Source organism: Ambystoma mexicanum, chromosome 1p (assembly GCF_040938575.1).
Source record: "Ambystoma mexicanum isolate Mex_15411 chromosome 1p, UKY_AmexF1_1, whole genome shotgun sequence".
Classification (NCBI taxonomy): domain Eukaryota; kingdom Metazoa; phylum Chordata; class Amphibia; order Caudata; family Ambystomatidae; genus Ambystoma; species Ambystoma mexicanum.
This window is the reverse complement of record NC_090921.1, coordinates 209,241,289-209,249,226: the sequence shown is the minus strand read 5'-3', so window position 1 is coordinate 209,249,226 and position 7,938 is coordinate 209,241,289. Positions and strand designations below refer to the sequence as shown.

General features: G+C 45.7%; 1 long non-coding RNA gene across 1 annotated transcript; it reads left to right on the top strand.

The window, feature by feature from the left end:
- Positions 1-396: 396 nt before the first annotated feature.
- LOC138567840 (uncharacterized) lies at positions 397-2,794 on the top strand. Its single transcript, XR_011302282.1, has 2 exons — positions 397-869; positions 2,146-2,794. It is a non-coding gene; the product is annotated as an uncharacterized lncRNA (long non-coding RNA).
- The last annotated feature ends 5,144 nt before the right edge of the window (positions 2,795-7,938 follow it).

Here is a 7,938-nt window from a genome sequence, read left to right as displayed (position 1 = left end):
AAATACCAGCTAGTGGACAAATTAAACCCCGCCGCTTTCGACTGCTATAACCCCTCTTGAGAGGTCTCAAATGTTGGATATTATTAAGCAGCATTCCCAGGAGCGCACGTTTAAAATGCTGATGCCACAAGCGCTGGACTAGTTTCTTTCTTTTGCTGGTACGGGTTATCATTTTCGATTTAATCTCGCTCTGTCATATGTTTGCAATCAAGCAACCTCACTCATAACACATGAATTTTACTGGCAGAGACCTGTGGGCTTTCCACGTTCCAATCCAGCCCACGAACGGCGGGTGTGTAATTGGCTGCAGGAAATTCGGGATATGACCAGGTGGGCGTGCTAGTAGGCGGATCCTCTGCTTGAAGGACTTATAAACCGGGCAGGGCCGCAGTCAGCACTCGCACACAAACACTGCACTTTTCAGGCAACGGGACGCAAAATGGCCGATTTGGCTGGAGATTCAGACTGCGCTATCTGCTTCTCACGCTACGACCGAAGCGGTCACGCAGCGCGGCGCCTGCCCTGCGGCCACGCGCTCTGCACACGCTGTTTGCGTGGGATGCTGGTCACGTGCCAGAAACAACAGAAACCAGGGTGGCAGGTCACGTGCCCTTTCTGCCGGTCGCCGACGTCGCTGGACGCCAGCCGATCCCAATGCCTCGAGACGTCCTTGCCTCTAGACCTGGTCATGTGGGAGAGGGTTGGCCCAGATCCCCCTACTGAGGAAAGTGAAGATTACGAGTCGCCCGGCCTTGCGGACACACTCGCAGGATCACAACCTTCCGGGAAATGGAAGGCGTGGAAAGCGTTGAAGAAGCTGCTCCACGGGAGAGATGACAGGACGCGTGCTCGGACAACCCATCACAGAGGTAAGGCAACTGGCGTCTACAGAGGAGCAAAGACAAAACAAGAAATACCTTCTTATGCATCTGGCATCGGTAGTGCGAGCACTTTGTTTTGTTGAGTTCAATATTTATTTCATAATTACTTAGGAAAGGTTCTGTTTTGCTAACTTAGGTGAGTGGCCATGTTGGGGGAACAGCATTATTTTCTGTGCAATACTGTGCTGGGTAGTTAATACTGCCTTTGAAAGTGTCCACCTATGACAGAAAATAATAGTTTAAAGATCAAACATTTTATAGAATTCATCAACAAGTTTTTCCCACTCTCCAAGATGTTGCCATTTTCATAATGCAGGGTTTGGAAAAGATCACAGTATATTCTACGCGTAGCCTAGAAGAGCATGGTTAGTTTGACATGAATAGCTATCGGGACCAACCTTTTTGATTCGCCGAGCAACCCCCCCCCCCCCCCGCAGTGTCGAGACCATTCAACTTGTTCCAATGAAGGAGCAGGTATAGCGAGGGGAGTGGCCAAGCAACTGTCCCCATGATGTCACTCAGCAGCTTATAACACGCCACGCCTTTCTCTATTTAGCTTTGGAGCTTTAAATGTGTGCTTTGCAGCGTATCCAGTGATTTTTAATGAATCCAAAATATAGGTTTTTTTGTGTTATGTTTAAAAAAACAAATTTAAAAAAAAATGTGGATGTGAGGTAAGGGGTTAAATCTGGTGGAGGGGTTGGGTGGGGTTTTAAACATGGGGTAATGGGAGCTTCGGGCAAGGGGGACGCTCTAAAAAAAAGGGGGAAATCAATTATAATTCTGCTCAAATCACATAGAACCAGGCTGATCACCTCGCCGTTTAGCACAGGATCCTCCACGTAAGCCACACGTAGACAAATGATGTGTAGCTTTTCATTGGGCATGTGGTGTTTGTGCTCCCTGCTGGCTGTATAGTGGTAATCAGTTGCAATTAACTCTGTATTTCTTTGCGTTCTAATGTATGCACCCCACTGGTTTCTCAATGTTTTCCGCTGTAAGCGAGCAGTGCCCCAACCATCCATGTGGAAATGGTCCCCCACAAATCCTCCATCGGGCCGTACTAAGCTCACTGGAGCCATACAGACGTAGCCATGTGATAATACTCTGTGAATGTGCCAAAAGGAACATTAGAACACTTAAAGAAATTTAGACTATAATGGTGAGCACACAGTTTTTGAATGTTCTCCCCTTAATCCTTAGTGATATGCAGAACGGCAAGTTTGCTGCTATTTACTAAAATCTTTCTTCTTTGTTTTTCTAGCTATTGGGCATGAAGACATGAGAGATTTGGCCTTGATGACTTGCTACATCATTTAGAACTAAGACTCAACGATAAATGCAGCAGTTGGCCTCTACTCATCTAAGCTGCATTTTATTATTGAGCTGGATACGAGACAGACTTGAGTGGCCATACCCAATGCCTCCCTGTTCACCGAAGAGACCATACGAGTGGCCTCCCTATGTTGCCCGTTTCAATTTCTACATTTCTGCTTTTATGCTTGATCTGGGGTAACAGCAGTGAACTTGGAAACCTACAACCAGGAAAAGTCACTGCTGCTGAACGCTTGTTTTCTGAAATCCTGCTGGAGAAATTTAATTGTAAAATGTTATTTTTGGCCAGGTCTGTTCCGGGGCTTCTGCAGGTTTCTTTTAAATCTGCTTGATCTAACATGCTCACTGAATCTGTGCCAAATGGACTGAAAATGTATACATTTCTATTGTTGCAAACCAAACTGAAAAGGAAGGGGCAGCATATTGTTGCATCTTGGTGGTGTTGGCATTAGCCCCGTCTCATTTCTGTGAAATGATTAAGGCTCTATGTTTTTATTTAATGTTTTTATATGTATGTAAATTTACCAGTGTTAACTACCTTTTTTGTAAATAAAAGCTCATTAAGTAGGCCAATGAAATGTAACTTGAATGTCCACCTTTACAACTGAAACACAGTCTTAAACATAGTAACCCTTCAAAATCAAGTTTGGTTACTACACAGAAACATTGGGGCTCATAAGTGTGCTTGTCTGGAAAACAAGTGCCGGCACTTTTACAGACCCGGCACACACTGCTGATAATACTGACACTGGTACTACCACCCTGCACCCCCTTTCCATGGAATTGTATGAGAATACGTTTCCAGGACTTGCCAAAGGGACTATTGCCCTATGTTGTCTAGAGCATGGCATCCCAAAACTGGTTTAACTGGTGGTGTTTATAGAGCACCTTCAAGCCCTCGCTTACACTGGTATTGCCAAGGCCCTCACCACCTGTTTCCACGTTGGCATGTGTCATTTTAAAAAAAACAAGCCCTGTCAAAGTCAATAGTTTTTGTTGTCATTTGTGGAAAATATTTTCTGTATTCATGCACGCACATACTTGGACAGAGAGGGATATGCCAAGGGGAAAGCAGGACAGGTTGCACAGGGGGCAAAGGAAAGGTGGATGAATGGGAGACGAGGACTATGGGACTAATTAAGGATAGATTTAGATCTGCCTTCGGCCAGCTGCCTTCGGCCCTCCTCAACCCCTGCTGATCTGCTCTCTCTTGGCTCCGTGCACCTGGCCAACCTTCTGAGTTTCAGGCCCAGGTACCCGCTCATCTTGCCACCCACCCGCACTGCCTCCTGGCAAACCCTTGCACTGGTGCCTGTATCTGTAGCCATACAGAGCCCCTCCCTCCCAACCTTTGATTTTCTTTCTGCACTCACCCGGTCTGTTGCCTCAAACCTAGTGCTTGCCACCTTCCAGCTGCACTACCACGGTTTGTGGATTGCTATTTGTTTATTTATTATGTATCTATTCCTTTGCTCTGCACTTTCCACTTTTCCCCTCTCCCATGCACTTGCACGTTCCCAATGTCACTGGGCCTAGTGAGTTTGTTGTTGTCCCTTGTTACCCTCCCTTGCCTTGTCATGCTCTGAAACGCCTGTGTACGAGCGCAATATAAATAAAATACCAATATCTATATCGATAGATATGGTGCTGAAGAGTTGAATACAAGATTTTTAACAGGAAAGGATAATAGTTTAAGACTGCATGGTAGTGTGAAGACTGATATGTTCATACATTTCATGGGATTAGTGGTTAATTGAATATGCATCTATTGATGGATTAGGAATGGCAGTGCAAATCCCACAGCCAGGTTGCATCACGTGACCGCTCATTGTTTACCATGCCACTGCAGATAGTTTGAGCCTTTGAGGATACGTGAATGCCAGCACATGCAGTACCTTAAAGTCTGGAAGATCACGGCTACCGTTTGAATTTCTGCGGAAAGTAGTGAGTCGTGCACTTCAGCCGCCCCTTCTACCAGCAGCCATTTCCTAGGATGTACTCCATGAGCGCTCTTTTCCTACCAACACAGTAGTGGAGGGAGCTTATGGTGACAGAGAGGCAGAGGTGGGGGAGTTATGCCTGAGGGCACCAGCGTTCTAAATGATTCAGGATCAATGGTAGTTCAATTTTTCAATAGTGATAGTGATGCAGTAACCTGACCCTGAATTTATGTACGAAGAAAAAGGCGGAGCGTAGTGCGGAACTCTTACAATATAATATGTAGAGTAATAATGGGATAAAATGCATATTTTATATCACAATTTTTGGGACAAGTGGGGTAAAAAGTCATGCAATTAACATTTGGTTCATTAGGGTGACGGATGGCAAAAAATAGACATCAGATCACCAACAGTACATAGGAGCACATTCCTGCTCTTGCACCCAAAATAGATGCCATTAAGACATTCCTCTTCTACTCTTCCTTCTCTCTCCCTCTACCCTGCTAACCTCTTTCTCCGCTCTATCCCTCTCTCCCTCCTTTTCTGCACAGCCTGCTGACTGGCCGCCTGGTGTACCTCGAGTCTCGCAGGTCCCTGGCACCTTTGCCAGTCTCTCGCACTTGCCTCCTGGCTTGCACTTACCTCATTGTTACTGCACTTGGTCAGTGACCCATGAGAGTGGCATCTCTCAGCACTTGTTAACCCCCCCTTCGCACATACGTGTCTGCGCACTCGCACAATCTGAATGCACCACCGCTTGAAGATGTCTGTTTTTCCCTTGCCTCCCCTCCTTTCATGGTTGCGCATTGAAACTGGTGTGTAAAGGTGCATTACAAATGAACAATACATTGTTCCAGTGAAAACCTTCATGATACTGGAAACGAATTCACATAGGGAATGTAAAAGCTGTAAAGCTTCAATGAAAGGAGCACCCACAATATGTCAGCACTGTAAAATATCCGGAGAATGCTTTTAAACTTGCATTACTGTACTGAAGGGACGTCAACTTCTCTGGAGTGCTGTGACAAACTGTTTATTTGGGGACGTTGGAAAGGAGTGAGAAAGTGAGCATCTCTGAGACTCCACGTTCACAAGTAATGCATGAGTCAGAATGGACCCTTTTGTGCCCTGATAAAAAATGAACCACCACTATATATTATCTGTTGCCATCATCAATATGGGATTTGAAGTGAATACAAAAAAATACAGCAAGTGCCATTTCTGGAAAACCAGTGGCAGTATTCCAGGAGTAAACTGTTAACACAAACTGTTAACGCTGTGCTGGTGGTTTTTCTGCTCTGCAGATACTTTTAAATACATGCTGTGGTCGTATCAACTGCTAATAGTATTTTTGTCTAAAACATATTCTGTTCCAAACTTCATGTTGTCACAGTTAAACCTTCAAGAAAGTCTTTTCTGTGAAGCCAAGGTGAACACGCAACATAGTTCGTTAACAAAAAAGGTAGCTCCAAGGTATTCCTAAAACAAGCCCATGGAAATTGTATGTGCAGATCTTACGTGCAGTAGCCCACCCGTTCCTCTATAATCATCCCCGGATAATAAAGCAGACCCAGGAATGAATGAGCCAAGAGCGCACATTCCAGCTTCATAAAGATCAGTTCCCCTCCAGCTTCATAAAGATCAGTATCTTTTCACTCGGAAGAAGTGCTCCCCTTATGCCCTGCCTCCTCCGAAAAAACAACTACCAAGACCATTGCTTAAATGGTTCATGTGGTAATTTTAGAGAGGAGTCATAAACCAGTTGGAGATGAGGTCACCAGTAGCCTAAAAACTCTTCAAAACCGTACGTGCCCAATATCCCACTCTCCAGGGTTTTATATATCCCAAATGTGCAGTAAATGGCCCAAACTGGCAACCCTGATCATCAAGTATAAACATGGTACTGGGATGGGCAGGTGGTGTCAGTGGTAATGTTATGAATGAAGTGACCGGTGTGGTCATCTAATCATGGGCAGCTTGACGCTGTCGTCTAAAAACGCGATTAGATGAACGCTATGTATCGGCAGGAAAAAGATCAAAGCACTGTGTATCCTTGCACACATCTAAAAGCACACACTACACAGTAATGATATTTTAACCAATTTACTTTCAGTAAAAACTAAAGTGCTGTAAACCAGTGATACTGAACAACAGCCCCGTTGGGGCAACTGGAGTGCAATCCATGATGCTGCTTCTATTTGAACATTCACCACCAATTCAAGAATGTCCAAGTCCAGATGCAAATGATCCCCAGTATTGCACATTTTGAGACACCACTCTGACCGCCTCACTTGAAAAAGAAAAAAAAAGCGTGGAATCTTAACCGCCCCAAGGAAAAGTTCAAAATTGTCAAGGGCATTCCCTTGTGCAATCTCATCTACAGCCCAGATGTAAGAACTTTAAGCCTAAATCATTCCGAATAAAAAAAAAAAAAAAAAAGTTTCCACAGTAACCAAACCAACAGCTTCATCTTCACGAAAGCCTCTGGAGATAAGATACCCCAGTCAAAAAACGTAGACTTCCGAGCACTCTAATGATTCCCCCCCCCTTAAGTGTACACCGCAACCCTCAACCGCACTCTCCAATAGTGTTAAAATGCATCCAGCCAAAAAAGTCTTTGTAGTCACTGTAAAGACTGGAGAGGGTGTCTGTACTCCTGCTCTCTATCTGGTAGAGGAGAGGCACAGAGGATCTCAGCCAAGATTCTCTATTGCTAGTAGCAATGGATGAGCAATCCGACCTAGCCTCTCAGGAGGTGATACAGGCTGGTTATTAAGTACAGTGTAGTCCCCAAGCACCCACAAAGGAATGTCCGCACACTGTATTAGTGAAAACAGTCTTTATATAATTATGGTTTAAGGTAGTTCAGTGGTACCACAATTATTATCAGAGTTTATTAAATTGCATCAACTGTACTCTGGTGAAATGTCACACACATCAATTAATAAAGGTAACCAACAATAGGCATAGGAGTAAAGCAGTTGGTTAGAACAATTGGCAGATTATTGGCCCCTACCACTAGACGCAGTTCTGTGTGGAGATCCCCCCTCCCCACCTGGGCAACCTGTAAGATAAAGATATGCTACAAGCCCAGTCCATATATTGTTCAATAAGTCTTATTTCCTTCTACAATACTTCTACCACCCCAATGCACCTGGAATAGCAGAGTTCGATGACGGGTCGTTGACGGATCCTTCTTGAGCAGTGCCCTGTAAAGCAGGAGCCACGGATCATCGAGATCCTACGAAGAAAGGGTGAACAGCGGCGGTGAGGTGGCAGCTCCGGTCCTGGTGGTGTTCGTCGATGGTCGATCATGGACGTCCTGTGAGGAAGAGGCGTGCATGGCACCTCGCTGATGATAGGTCGGGACCGCAAAGAGTTTGTGAAGAACTGCGGCCCAGCAAGGGCGTTGAGTCGTCCGGCATCTCTACGGTCTTTGGTGGCGGGAAACCCACTGGCAGATGCTCCTCGGTGCGTCAACGGCCTGGCCTTCTGTGGCAGGATAAGGTGGTGCAGATGGGCGCATCCGAAAGTCAAATGTCTTAATCAATGGAGTGCTGCGGCTCCGGTTGTCGATGGCACGGCATCAAGCAGTCCCTGCTTCTGGGCAACTAACTTCGACGGGCCGCCAGCAGTTATAGCAAATCTGCGAAGCCTGGTAGACGACGGTGGACAGCTGTCCGGTGCTTCTCTTCATTTCCCGTCGATGGTCCCCGTCTCCGACTGACAGTCCTTCGTAGGCTGACTACCAGGGCGCTTCGGCGAAGGTTAGCAGTGCACAA